The sequence below is a fragment of the Indicator indicator genome, chromosome 17, assembly GCF_027791375.1.
Source record: "Indicator indicator isolate 239-I01 chromosome 17, UM_Iind_1.1, whole genome shotgun sequence".
In the NCBI taxonomy this organism is placed as follows: Eukaryota; Metazoa; Chordata; class Aves; order Piciformes; family Indicatoridae; genus Indicator; species Indicator indicator.
In genome coordinates this window covers 6,236,143-6,250,785 of record NC_072026.1, presented here as the reverse complement: position 1 = coordinate 6,250,785, position 14,643 = coordinate 6,236,143, and positions in this window count along the sequence as shown.

Below are 14,643 nucleotides of genomic sequence, written 5' to 3'. Positions count from 1 at the left end.
GGGCTTAATGGGATGTTTACTCTGCAGCAGCCTTCCTTCAACACCCAGCAGGAGGGACTCTCAGCCATCACCCCAACAACTCTCTGGCTTTCCCACTGAGGCAGGAGCTGACGCTCCCTCCCTGCTGCAGCTCCCAGTGTTGCTGGTGTTGGTTTCTGGTCCTCAAATCCCACCAACAGGGTCAGCTTGTGCCTGGCTGACCTTATTTCTGCTTGGAGAAGAAGTTCCTTGTTTGATTTGGAGTCTGAGGACTCTTCAGCCTTGTGAGCAGGTAGGGTTGAGGCTGCAACAAGTGCCAGAGTCCTGCCATGTCATGACAGTGCAGCTATAACCAGGCAGCAAGGATCTGGCTTGACAACTGTCAGGCTTGTTTCATGACAACTGCCAAACAGCCATCAGGTAGTCGTGATTTCTCCTACTCACTCTGGCTTGGAGAGAGGGACAGAGTAGGAGGGGGCTGCTCTGCTTTTCTTCCAGAAGAGAGAAAACCTAGATATGCACAGATGCCTCTTTCACCTGTCCCCCTACACGAGTGTGACACTTGTTGTGTTCCCCACCTTCCATCCTCATCTGCTCGCTCCTCTGTGCTGCTCCTGGGGCAGTGAGGGTTGTGTACCAAGGCAGATGTTCTTACAGCTGCAATTGGTACCACCAGCATCATTGGTGTGGCTGTGCACACTGGCTCGATGGTGCCTCTGCCATATGCTGGTGTCATTTTCCTCGACCCAAGCCTCCACTGCTGGGGTAGCCATGCCTGCTGCTGTGCAGTTTCTTTGGAGAACAAGTGTCCCCCTGATGTTTGCTTCTCACTTTCCATGAGCTCTGTGGTGTGTATTTGTCCTTTTGGTCTCCCTTTTGCTGTTCTTTCTGACCACCAAAAGCCCCAGCAGAGTCTTGTTTCAGATTCCTCCAATATTGCTCTCAGCAGTGCAATACCTCCTCTTGTCATCACAGACAGTGAGAGTCCCTGGGAAGAGGGCAATAAAGCAGCTAATTAATGAGAGGCTAATCCAGCACCAAGCAGAAGGGTGGAAGAGCAGCAAGTGTTGCAGTGTGAAGCCAGAGGTCTTTGTCTCATCCTGCAGCAAGGAGCTGGGTACATGCAGGCCAGGGTGCTGCACTGGCACTGCCCATGAGCCCACAGCATCTGTGGGAAGCATGGGCGAAGAATTGGATGTGAGAGATTAGGAGATGCCAGAGGAGAGTCTCTGAATGAACTATTCCCTGGTGATGGGCATTAAAACATTTAAAGATGGCAGAGAATACCCCCAGAGCAACTATTCAGGCACCTAAGGAAAATAAATAACTTTGTTTTTCACTCTCAGGCAGTGCACAGGACAGGGAGCAAGTTGCACGTGTTCCAGTTTTTCACCACTTCCCAGATCTCACCTAACAGAACAGCCTTCTGGAAATAAGCTGTGCAAAAATAAGGAACCTTGGTGGAAGAAGCAGCTGAAAGAGTAAAATTCTCTCAGATAATACTGCTGCTGTGAGGCACTTAGCTCCTGCTTTTGAGCAGGCTTTATAGCAGCATCCCAACTGAAAGAAAGAAAAAGTGACAGGTGTATACAAGCAGATGGGAGCAAACAAATGAATCCCAGCACTCTGCAAGGAACAGCTCCTGGTTTGTGAGGGAGGGATGCCTTCCTGCACAGTCAGGCAGAGAGGCATGGGGGTTTTTATGGAATGCAGGATATCAAGATCTAGAAAATCATTTGAGCTTTGTTGTATCTTCTTCTCAATCTTCATTCTGCAAAATTTGTTTTGTTTTAAAGTTCCTTTCATAGCTGTATCTGTAAAGGGTCAAAAAAAATGACATCAGGTTTAAAATAGCCATGTGAAGGGGACAGTTAAATGCCAACAAACGAGGCAAGCAGGAGAGGACATAAATTTGGGTGATGTGAATGTAGACCTCTAAGACAACAAGTTTTAAGGTGGGACATGCTGAAAGCATGTAATGGAGACTATGCCAGCATCATCTGAAGGAACCCAATCAGTGTGATGCTGTCTCTTTGGGTTTCTGTGGCTGCAAAAAGCTCTGAGATGAGGGCATTGCACAAAACCAAAATTAATTTATTTACATCAGTATCTGCCATGGAGGATGTTGGGAAATTCACACCCTGTGCCCTTTTCTGTGGCAGATAAATCTGAAGAACTCTCTCAAACTCAAATGTCAAAAGAGGTTTTTTGGGAAGCACTGATGAAATGAAGAGCGAGGGATTGCCAGGATCAGGCAGGATTTCCCTACAGGCTCTGGAAGAAGAGCAGCATGGAGCTGCTGAGCTACCAACACAGCCAGGTACACTGATGTTACACGAAGGGGAGGCAGAAAATTTGACTGCAATCTTTCTAAAAGCTTAAAGCCAGCAAGATACAGGCAAGTCCAACCTCCGCACAGAGCAAATGAGCCGCTTGAAGCTCCGATAAAGAAGAGAATGGAGGGATTTGGAAAATTATATAATGGAAGTCAGTCAGATTTTCAAATGAGGAATTCACGCCTTGCAAACCTATTAACATTCTTTCTTCAAGATGTTACTCAGCTAATAATGTACTTAAACTCCCCAAATCCATGGTAACCTCCCTCCCAGCTCTCCTTTCCCATCCTGTTCATACAAAATGCACACAGCCCTCCTTTTGTGGATTGATAACATAGTTTCCTCAAGAGCTTTTGTTGACTACTTTTTTTTTTTTTCCCTAGACTGGGAGGGATGGTACCATGGAGTTACCTATGGATGGGCAAGCAGACAATCCCATGCATTTGGAAGAGGGTGAAGAGTAAGGTGTCAATGTTTGCATATTACACATAATGCCTAAAGGTAATAATTATTAAAAAAAAAAAAAAAAGCTAAAGGAGCACTGCAGAAGGGTCTCTTGAGGTTGTGACCAGATGATAACATGGCAAGTGGCACTGAAGAAGTGCCACAGGCAGAAGAGCTGGCAGGAGGGGCAGGGCAGGCACAGCGGTGGACTCGGAACGGGCTGGTGCTCGGAAGGCACCTCGGCCGCTGCAGACGGGTGCCCGGGGAGGCTGGCGCAGCACCCAGCAGCGGGGGCAAAGGCAGCCCGGCCGTTCGGGAGCGGACGGCGAGCGGAGCGGAGCTTTGCAGGGGCTGCTGCCGCTCTGCCCGCAGGCCTGCCTGGGCTGTCTACAGCGGTGCAGGGCTGGAACGGGAAGACCCAGCAGAAGGGACCGGAGAGATGCTTCGGCTAGGGATGGAGCCGGCGGAGGCCTGACGAGGCGGGCGAGTGGCATGTCCGGTGACCGCTGATGGAGTCCCGGTCCTCCGGTACCCACCGAAGGTGACCGTCCAGGCGCGTCCGGAAGGGAAAGGGGGGGTTCCCCCCGGCTCCCCAGGCCCGGCGGCGGCAGGCGGACCCCGCAGCTTCCTGCAGACCCCCGCAAAAGACCCCCCTCCTCCCCGCGCCGCCCGCCCCGCGCCCCGCCCTGCGCCGCCGCCGCCCGCCCGGGCCCCGCAGAGCCGCGCAGAGCGCCCGCCGCCGGCCGCCGGCCGGGGGGGACGGGGAGCACTGGGCCGGGCCGGCATGGCGGGGGCGGGCGCTGCGGGGCGGAGGCATCGGAGGCGGCGGGCCCCAGCTGAGCGCTGAGGGCGGTGGCGGCAGCGGCGGGCCATGGGGGCGGCGGCGGCGGGGGGCTGCGGGTGCCCTGCCCTGCCCGCCCGCCGCGCCGCGCCGCCCGCCGCGCCGCCCGCCTGAGTGTCGAGGGGGCTACGGAGGGAGCGGCAGCGGCGGAACCCAGGTGAGCCGTTGTCCCGGGGAGCCAGGGGTGCCTGCTGGGGTGCGGCGGGGCGCGGCGGCGTGGAGACTCGTCGGTCCTGTGCCCCATCGGGGGACTGATGGCTGGCGGGAGTTCCCGGGCATCCCCAGGGGCGCGCCGGCTGGATCAGGGTGAGTACGAGGGGCAAGAGGGCAGCTACCTCCTCCCTGGCGCTACCGGACACCCCAGTGCCAGGCGGATGCATGTTTCCCACGGGAGGGATGCCCGGCTCCCCGAGATCCGGGTGCCCGGCAGCTGCCGGTAGCGTGGAGGTGCTGGAGCAGAGCTCTGCCTCGTCCTTCTGCGAGAGCCCGGACCACGGGGATAGCTGGAGATGTGCGTGTGGCCCTTCGCAGGTATCAAGGTGGTGCCAGGGTGTCCCCTTTCTACCAGTTCTGCTGCCCTGTCGCAGCCCCGGTGCCTCCGGACGGTGTGTCTGCCGGAGGTACGTGCCCCGATGCACGGGAGGAGGAACCTGGTTTGACGGGCTTGCGTGGTTTGAATTGGATTAGTGCTGCTGAGCACCACTCTCACTGGAGATGGCTTTCAGCTCCTGGGACCCCTGGGCAGGGCAAGACTGTGGAGAGAAAGTGGGGTGCAAGGCAGGGAGCTCTGCCACTGCCCCCCAGGTCACCTTGGCACGCTCCTGGGTGGCGGCATTTTTGGTTAGTCCGTTATTGTAGCCATTTCCATCATGAATCGTGGCTGATTGAGCTGAAAGAGTAGAGACAAATGTACTTGGCTCCTGGCTTGGGGCTTGTTTGGGTTTTTTTCCTCATTTCTCTCTTCTGGAGCAATTTGGATGGGATGAGTTTTCCTCCGTGTCAGCATCAGGACTGATAGAAGTAGCTTGGGGAAGAGAATTTGAAAGCATTCGCTTCTTTCTCTTCTTTCATGACAACCAATGATCTGTGTGTTTTGCCTTCCCGTTTCTCAGTAGCCCCATGCCTACAAGGGAAGGGTGGAGGAGCGAAGAGCTGGTTTGCAGCAGGATGGGTTGGGATGTATGATTGATCTCATGCATGAGAACCTTGCCTGGCACAAGGCTGCCTCGAGGGCAAGAGAGGTTCTGGGTCAGGCCCAAGGGAAACTGAGCGTGTGGCCCGTCTCTGAGTGAAGGCAGGTGTTGAGGGCAGAATTGGGCTGGCACTGCCTCCATTCTGGGCAGAGATCGGGGCAGGGTGCTTCCCTCTGTTCAGCAGCCCTCCATCCTCATTCCTGCCTGTGCTCGAGCTGGCATCCATGTCATCCTGCAGCGAGGAGTTTATGCCACACCTGAGCAGCAAAAAAATAAACCCAAACCATCTTTTCCTGACAGTCTTGTTGTTTAAGAAGGGGCTGCTCCAGCGTGCCCTCTGGTCATCGCCTGCCCAGGCGGTGCCCTCTCCCTGAGCCTCTGAGCAGCGTGTGTGGCTGCGCTTGCAGCCTGCCGCTCTCCAGCTGCTCGCTGAGGACCTGCTGCTGTGCTCAGCCCCCGCCATGCTGAACTTTCCCTTGCTGACACCTTGCGTTTGCCTCCTTCCAGCGTGGCTGCTGCCGCTCGGGGACGAGCCGGCGCTCCGGGTTGTAAACAGCGGCAGCTGAAGCTGGGCTGCCACGGGGCAGGGCTGAGGTGGGGTGGGGAGCAGGCACTGGGGACTGTGCGCACCGAGAAGTGCTTGGTGCTTAGTGAGGACGTCGGCCAAGAGCCAGCCGAGCTCTTTGGGCTGTGTGATGATGCTGCAGGAGCCCACGGGGGAGAGCAGTCCCCAGGGCTCCCCGGTGTGGGTCCATCTCGGGTAGCGTGGCTGCTCTTTGGGTTTGGCAGTTCAGTGTGCCGACTGCCCGCTTGATTGGCATGGCAACGGCCACCCTTGTGCTGCAGCAACGCTTCCAAGCTCCAGCTTCAGCACTGTTGCTGTGGAACCCACCCGTGAAGGGGGCACGGGGTGCTGCTGTGGGGGTGCTGCCGCATGAGTAGCCTCCTCCCAGGGCTTAGCACTGCTGGTACCAAGGGATGTCCCTACAGGCCCAGCTGTTGAAGCTTGTCCTAGTGTGAAGTCGCTCATCCCATCCCAGGGGTCAATGCTGGTGGGTGCCAGCAGCTAACTTATCTTCCCAGGAGACTTTCCCAGGGCAGGGGAATTGGGACTGCTTGCTGAGGAAAGGCCTGTGGAACAGATGTAAAACCATGTCCTCTTTGTAGAGTGGCAGTCAGGGGAAGCACACTGGGGAAGGCTCAGGGTTGGTTCTTCCCTCTGTAAGCCAAGAAATGTACTGGAGATAAGGCTGGAGAAGGGAAGAAGTGCCACCTGATAATTTAAGGTGGACAGGGACCTGTTGGTTTCAAGCTTCCTGACGCAGGAAGGGGGCTTGATGCTTACAGTGGATGATGATGTGCTTGTAGCAGGTTCTGGAGCTCATTTATGTCTTGAAGTAAGGTAGTTCGAGCTTTAGACTGAAGCCTCAAAGCATAAAGCCCAGTCTAGCACAGGAGTCCTCCAGTCAGGAGGTAAGGTGCTGTCTGCATCAACTGCCTGCACACTCTGCTTCACCACCTGAGCTCATGGAAGCTGACCTGCACAGTAGGGCAAGCAGAAAGCAGGGCTCTGAGACTCACCTGTGCATCTGCAGAGCTATTTTGCATCCATTTGCAGCCCTGTTACTATACCAGGAAGATGCTTTTATGATTTCTTTGGTGGCTCCTCCCTGGCACTGAGGGACAAAGCCTCAGTCCTCATCTCTGCCTTAGCACCTTAGGGTCCTTCCCCTTTCCCACTGAAGTCAGCAGCAAGCCTCCTTCCCGACTGGTACCCATGAGCTCAGTGTAATTTGTCAGGATAGTTCCAGCCCACAGGCACCATGTTTCTGCTGTCTTGAGGAACCTCCAGTCTGGCTGGAAAAAGGCTCAGTTCATCTTGGGTTCTTCCACCAGATGAGCCACCCACCATCCTTGGGGCCTGGGGCAGCAGGCTCCCATCTCTTCTGCTGTGGGGAAGAGGACAATTGAAATTTTCTAGGGCTGAGATGCTTTTCAAAGCCAACTTCCCCTCCCATGGCTCAGCTGTAGCATCCCTGGGTGATGTCTCGGAGCCTGCAATGGGAGGAGGGTGAGCTGATGTAGTGGTGTAGTGCTCTCTGTCAGGGCAGGGCTTGTTTGGCCATGCTCCATCCCATCCAGCACCCATCCTCAGCACCAGTGCTGTTGGGTTGTTCAAATGTTTGAATGAGGGAATAAAGACATGGATCCACATTAGCCAGGGAGAAATGTTTGGGAATGTGGAAGGAAATGTGGTTTGGGGAAGTGGTAGCCTCAGGCACCATGGGCTGGAAGATTCCCCTGGGTTGTTGAAGGACACATCTTTTTCTAACTGATTCAGCCTACCTAAAATAGAATTTTTCTTCTTCTGTGGCTTGTACTGGGAGTCTGTTCAGATCCTTGCTGCTCGGAGGACTGGAAACCTCTGATCTGGATGAACATGATCTCTGGGCAGTGCAGTGGCAATCTGTTGGCACTGTCAGGACTATCTGTTGGGTTCATCTCTTCTCCACAGGGAGGAGTGGGGTGACTCCTTCACAGCCTTCCGCTGGCTTACCCAGACAGGAGCTCTGCTCACTCTCTGCTCTGCTCTGACCTGTTCTGGAGGGAGTTGTCCTTTCTCAAAAATGGAAGGCCAGGCTGGGGGACGCCCTCCATGCACCACTGAAGAGACTTCTGCAGCCAGGACAGAGGCAGGAGCCACCTTTGAGGGCTTGGCAGTCCATAAATCCTTTCGACCCACTCCAAGTGATGATCTAAAGACCAAGGCTGGGTGAAGGATGGTAGAGGAGCCTCAAGCCTGATACAGCCACAGCTGGACTCAGGGAACACCATGTCCCATTTTAATTCATGCAGAGCACAGCAAGTGCTCATAAGGATTCACAGATGGACCTTTTCTTCCCCAAGGGTGCACAGATCCTCAGCTGAGTAAAAAATCCCTGTATCTGCCTGGCTGTGCCTTGTGGTCCCTGCTGGGTTTAAAGAGACTCGAGACTCTGTTCTCAGGTCACAGAGGTGTTTGACAGTGGAGTTGCATCCCCCTTTGAAGATGGGTCCCTACACAGCCCCATCCTGTTGTAGCCTGGAGACAGATGGCCCAATCCATCCTCAACCCAAACCATCCCCGTGTGCACAGCCTGAGCACACAGGACTGGTGCCCACTGACGTTGGGAACATTTCTGAGCTCCCTCACTGTTCTTTCTCTCTCTAAAATTAATCAGGAGCTGGCCTCAGCAGCCAGTCAATAGTGAGATTTATCTCTTAAATAGCATTATTGATTGCCTGGAAAGCCTGGGTTTGTACTGATAGATACATGCACATGCAGACAAGCCCTGTGCCAGGGCCTGGTGGTGAAAGGCACAGTGTGATGTGCAGAGATGGCTTGGTGCTGATGGGGTCATGTGTGTATCCACGTGAAGGAGATGCAGCTCCCCATTGGAGAGCAAGGAGGGGCACCTCCACAATCTTTGGCTATGAACCCTCTCACATCTGTCCAGTGTTATTATGCTGCCTTGACCACTCTTGAGCTTCTGCCCCTTTCTTCCTAGTGCATGGCACTGCAATGCAAACACCTCTGCCAGCTTCAGTGCCTCTTCTTTTGCAGCTAGGATTCTGCATCCTTCCTGAGGACGAGATGTGCTGATGTCTGCCCACAAATTGCATGGGCTCCTCAAAAGTCGTTGGCCTTCCAGAGATTCTTCACGTGGGAGACTTGAGAGAGATGTGCAAAACAAACTCTGTTATAGCATTGCATGGAGGGCCTGGTTGGAGAGGAGGATGGATGAGACAGGCTGGATCCATCCTGCCAGGGAAGGTTTTTCTTTGTGCCCCTCCTTGGGCTGGCAGTGCAGGCTGTGAGCATGGTGGAAGCGTGGTGGACCAAGCTGAACTCCAAGCAGGTGGAACTGTGGGAGTGTGACAGGGGAGACTGCTCACTGCCACATCTGCTCGGGAAAAGGCAAAGTCTGCTGCCACTCTTGAGCCATCACCCTCCTAGTAATGGGCATCAGGTAGAGGAACACTCCCATGGGCTGTGGGAACTTCACCACCTCAGGGTTCAGAGTGACTCTTGTCCCTTGGAGGTGACAGACTGCTTGCCACAGCTGGAGTTGTGGCACAGCTCAAGGTCCTAGCTGCCTGCACTGTGCATGCCCTTGTAGCCTTTGATGTGGAGACAGTCCCTCATGCTGGGGGGAGCAGTTGTTGGTAGCACTGTAGAAGAAGGGCTGAGGACTGGAGCTGAGTGTGAACCAAGCCTTTGTCCTTTCAGTTTTGGGCAGTGCTACTAGACTCTCCTTGAAGCAGCACTATGGTGCTGGGAGCCTGGCTGCTCTGTCTGCCAGGGTCATGGAGCACAGCCAAGGTGCGGTGATGCTCGTGAGAGGAATTGCAGAACCTTTTGCCAGGTTTGCCGTAGCAAAGTCCAGGCTGTGGCAGTTTTGCACTGGTCCTGCAGAGCCCCATTCCCCAGCCTTGCCTGGCACAGGGAGCCCTGCAAGTCACAGCAGCAAGCTCCATGTGTGCTGATTCTCACTCTGGGTGGCATGAAAGAGCACAGGCCCATGGCCCATGCCTTGCATCCAGCCTTGCTTTGGACTGTGCTGCCTGATGCTCCACCCTGTCCTGGGATTAGCCAAGAACATCAGCTGCATTGGCACAGGCAGCTGAAACAGATGATCCGAAGGGTTGGATTGCTGAAGCCCAGCAGACAGGGGCTTGGAAGACCTGTGTGTGTGTGTGTGTGTGTGTGACTGTGTAGCTAATCACCAGGCATGGAGAGTTGTTGAGTGTTGTCATGGCCATGTGTGTGTGTGTACAGTCCTGTGTGTAGCACTACAGCATCTTGCTGCCATTCAGAGCCCATCAAAGCCTTTCTCTAGACAAAGCTTCCCTGCAGCGAGTGCCCAATCACCTGATCTTAGCAAGCCAATCTAGGCAGGGATCTTGGGAGGGAGCAGTTGGGGTTTTATGAAGCTGGCATAATTTACAGCTAAGATAGGACACCAGAAATGTGTCCAATCCAATCTCCTTTGTAATCTTGTTTTCATTTAAGCCTCCAGGGTGGCAATGGGGGCAGCAAGGGAAGCGAACGACAAAGGGAGTTTATGACCCAAGCCAGGGAGATTTGTGTGACGCTCTGTACCAAATGACCTCAATTTGCAGAGGTTAAAGCTGGCCGTGGTGTTCCCTAGCCTGAGGGCTTGTCTCCTGCTCCGGCTGAGGGCCTTGGCTGCAAATCCTCCTGCAGGTGGCTGTGTGGTGTTCTCGGGACCATCCCCACCGTGGAGTCATCCCAACGCCTGCCCTCCCGGCTGGGCAACAGGAGCAGTGGGGATGCATCAGTGTGTTTGTGTCGGCCTGGCCAGCTCACCAGGCAAAGGACTGAGATTATCTTGCTGCTGCTGCCTTTGCGGGTTGCATCGCTCTTTAGTTTTCAAGCCACATATTGTCCCAGATCTCCTGCCAATAGGAGGGAGCAAACTGCTAATGCAGCTGCTATTAATAAAGCAGTGTTTGTTACATATTCATATCGATCAGACTCCTCGTTCCACGATACTCTGGCTTTGTTTTGTTTGGTTTGAAAGAAAGCAGTGTGATGGAGGAAGGTGTCAGGTAGGATCATGGTGGAGATGCATTCTGCCAGCCCTGGCAGAACCTGCTCCCCTCATGTTTCTTCTCCTGGGGGGGTTCCTGTGCTGAGCTGGCCCTGGCATCCTCACCCACTTCCCCCCTCGGTCTTCCTTCTCCCTGGCAGTGCCAGGCTAGAAGATGGGATCCCAAAGGCGGTTGCAGGATCCCGGGAGCACTGGCAGCACATGGAAAGAGGAGTGGTGTGAGACAGGGGAGCACTGAATTTGGGTGAGGGGGTTGGCAGGAGTGGCTTGGTGCTCTTCCCCATTTTACAGGGAAATCTTCACATGTTATGTAAATGACAGAGCAAAGTATGGAAAGCCTGGGTATGAAGCCTGGGAGGTATGTGTGTTTGCACAGCCATTAGAGAGGGAAGCCTATCACAGAGTCATAGCCAATGGATAAATACACTTCACACTGCCATTCCTGCAGTAAAATATGCTTTTTCTCATTGCTACAGTATGGAAGGTACTCCAAAGTGTCTCCAAAACTGTGGCAGCATTTGATGGTAAGCCCTGCACTGCAGGAGATGCTGCATTATTCAGAGTTTCACAGAGGTGCTGGTAAATGACTTCGCCATTAAGGCTGCACTGAGACTTGTCCATAAAACAAAACCCTCTCTCTCACTTCTTAATGATTGAATTCGATGCCCAGAATTGACCAAATAAATCTTGCAGGGCTGAGCAGATATTCCATGAACACTGGTCTGGAAAGTTGCCATTATCCTCCAGCTGGGAACATTTTGAAATGCAGCTGGTGGGATCTCTTGAGTCCTCCAACAAGCCCCGTGGTTCCTGAGCCTTTCCTGTCTCTCTAGTCCCTGGTGTGTGTCAGAGCTGCTCCCATCTCATCATTTCTTCTCCCTGCTTCCAGCACATGCCAGCAAAGAGAGCATGGTTGTTCCACTGGTTTCTCAGCACTGGCAGTCCTGGGAAGCAGGCTGGCATTGAGCCCTCCTGACAGTGGCTTTTGGTTGCTGCAGCAGTTTCCAAGCAACATGGAGGCTGCTGGTTTGAAAGGACTCTTGCTTCAGGCATGTAATAGTAACTGGAGTAATTGAAGGGAGCAGTGTGAAAAAGGATGTGGGAAGGGCAGCTGCTGTGGTGTAGCTATCACCTGTCTCATCAGTGCTTTAACAAATCTAGAGGCATATCTCAGAGGCCCAGCAAGACTGCAGGCAGCTCTTGTTCCCAGCCTGCTCCTGTGAGTGCTGGGAGTGGGCTGGGTCCAGGGCACTCTTGTCCTGCCAGCTGGACACTCAAAAAGATGAACAGGATGCAAAAGATGTGGCTCCTGCCTCAAAGAACTTGTGTCTCAAGCCTCCATCCATCTTTGGGACCTTTTTCTGAGCAGTTCTGTTACCTGGCTGTAGCATAGCCCACAGTGAGTGCTCTGCTCATCTGGGAACAGCTGGGAGAATGATGCTGGGTGGATGGGTTCAAATGGGTTCATCTTCCTGTGCAGATATCCAGCCTTGGTCCATGTCCCATCATGCATTTCCTCTCTGAAGGCTTAGGTGCTTATTCCAGGTCATTTTCCCTTGCTCTTCCTCTCTTTATTGCCACTCTAGCAATACTCTTTTTCATCCTGCTCCTGCTTCTGTCACTGTCTGCAGCCACTTAAGTTCTATCCCCCTCTTCATCTTTGTGGTTGCCTGCTCCCATTGACATTGGGTTACAGTGGAGGGGTTTGCCCACACCTGGACCATGGACTGGTCAGTACTGAGCATTACTAGACAGTGCTGTATCTGTGGTGAGAGCAGCAGGAAGGTCCCCAGGCACTTGAAGCAATCTGTCCCTTCACAGGGAGTGGATTGGAGGTTGCTCCAGCAGCCATCTCTGGTGTGAAGCCATGCAGAGTCCTGCTCCCACAACACTGGCAATGCTGCCAGCAGATCTGCCACCTCCCTCCTGCTCTTGGTGTGGTGAGGTTAAGATAAAGGCTCAGCAGCCTCTCAGTGCAGGGATGCCAAAGCACCAGGGCAGGGTTGCTGGGGGGATGAAAGCCTGTGGGATGCTGAAACAGGCAGGAGTGGGGTGCTGGATGAGGAGGGAGAAAAGACCAGGTGCTGCCAGCTGGTCACTTGGTCCCCAACATCATGCAGCAGTCACATCCAGGTTTGGTTTGGCTAAAGTGGGGAGAAACTGGGGTTAGTGCTGCTGGGTGAACTGGCACTTCCAGCAAGCCCCTTTCTCCCCCAGAAGAGCAGGTACTGGATTTGAGGCAAGAAGAAGAGAGTTAGAGGTAATTGAAAGAAGTCAAGAGCTGTACCGGTAGCAAGTGGATTTCCTGGGGTCACAGGGGACCTGCAGGGTGCCTGCCCTGTTTGCTGTGGTTGTAAGTAGCAGAACTTAGCTGTTCTCACCTTGTCCACACGTTTAACTTTCTGTCTCTCCCGAGGTAGTGTGAGCTCAGGATGGGGTGGGAGACAAGGAGGAGGTGTTTGTTTGGGGTTTTTTTGCTGGTCAAAAGCAAATCCAACAGATACGTTGTTGTGAGCAAACCCTGGCATTGCAGGAGTGCTGAGGGGCCAAACACAGCTTTTTGTGATAGAGGAGACCTGCCTGAGGGCAAACACAGTTGGGAAGAGGCTGGGCAGCCAAGCAGGGGCTTGTGGAGAGTTCCATCTCTCCTTGGGCATGGGAAGAAACTCCTGGATTCTGAAAATATCCTTGGGGCAGTCAAATCCAGGGATGGGTTTGAGAAGGCAGCTGCTGTCGTGGTCTAAACAGTTAAAGTCTCGGTCCTCAGGCAGGCATTTCACACTGCAAATGGAAAAGACTCAACTGACTTCAAAGCTTTTCCCTGTGCTCTGTTGTGCTGCTTGAGCTCCCCAGGTGGCCACCTGCAGCAGGGCAGCAGCCAGAGGAGCCACCATAGCTCCTGGGCAAGCGTTGCCATGGGTCTGTATGGGACACCTCTGATGTGTGCAGTAGCTACATCAGGCTGCTCACAAAGGCTGTGCTGGGAAGGTGCCCCAAGAGGGGCTGTGACAAGAGGAGGGACAGCAGGGTCTCCCCACAGGACTGGGAGCATAAAAAGCTGCCTTGAGGCTTTGGGGTCCCGCATGCCAGGCCAGCTGGACCATTGGGAGTGACTGAGAGGGTAGGTGGCCCTCTACTGCAGTCCAGCATCTCCTTCAGTGGTCTAGGGTGGGAGTGGACTCATTTTGGTGGGTCCCCACATCTCCTGCCAAATCTGGATCTCTACCCACCCTGGAGCAGCAGAGTAGATGCTTCACTACCTCTGGCCAGACAGTGCTGGCAATGGGAGGAAGGTCACCAGTGCTGCTCATGGAGCCTGAGGGCTGCAGGAGGACACACTGGGCTGCTGGACCAGCATGGCAGTGCCTGTGCTGCCACCATAACTCTTCCTGGCACTGGTGCATGGGGACAACACAAAGAGCATTCCTGCTGACTTTTGGCTCCTCTGCTCCATGGGGACAGGAGATAGCATTGTGTGGTTGGCTCTGGTAGCATTGACTGCATCATGAGTGGTCCTTCCTCCCCATGCAACATCAGTGGGACTTGGCAAGTGACTATTGCCAGTCAGGCAAGTGTGTGCAAGGCAGGGACTGGCATGAGGGGCTGGTGGCTCCAGCATCAGTGTGAGAAGCAGCTGATCTCACTCAGGGCTGCTGTGTGCTTATGGCACAGCATTATCATAGCAGTTGTCTCTGTTAGAACCAACTCACACCAAGGGAAACATGGTCACTGCCACTGCTGAGGATGGCAAGATGCTTGTGGCCTGCTCTGCTTTCAGCCCTCGTGGCCCTGGCACCAGCTAAACAGCCCACACAGGGGGTTGGGGTTGCAAACCTGACTCAGCATCCCAGCAGCTGAGGCTGGGAGAAGCCCAAGCAGAGGAGCACGACCAGAGCGGTGCAGCGGTGGTGGCACACTGAACCTTGCTCCTCTTGAGCTGGTAACATCATGCCTTGGGAACACCATTGCCTCTGTGCCAGGGAGATGTGCTGAGGCTGGATCAAGACTCACAGGTCCCCCTATAGCTTTCTCCTAACTGGCTGCTCCTGTCCCAGCCCATCCTGAGTAACCTATATAGTTCTTTCCCCAACCCCATGCACCTCTTGCCTCTCTCAGCACCTCTGCTCCACACAAAGCTGACTCCAGCATGTCTGACCTGTTGCACCACAGCAGCAAACAGCAGCTGCCCAGGAGCACTCAAAGGAGAATGGGAAGCAGTGGGGTGCCCTGCTCCG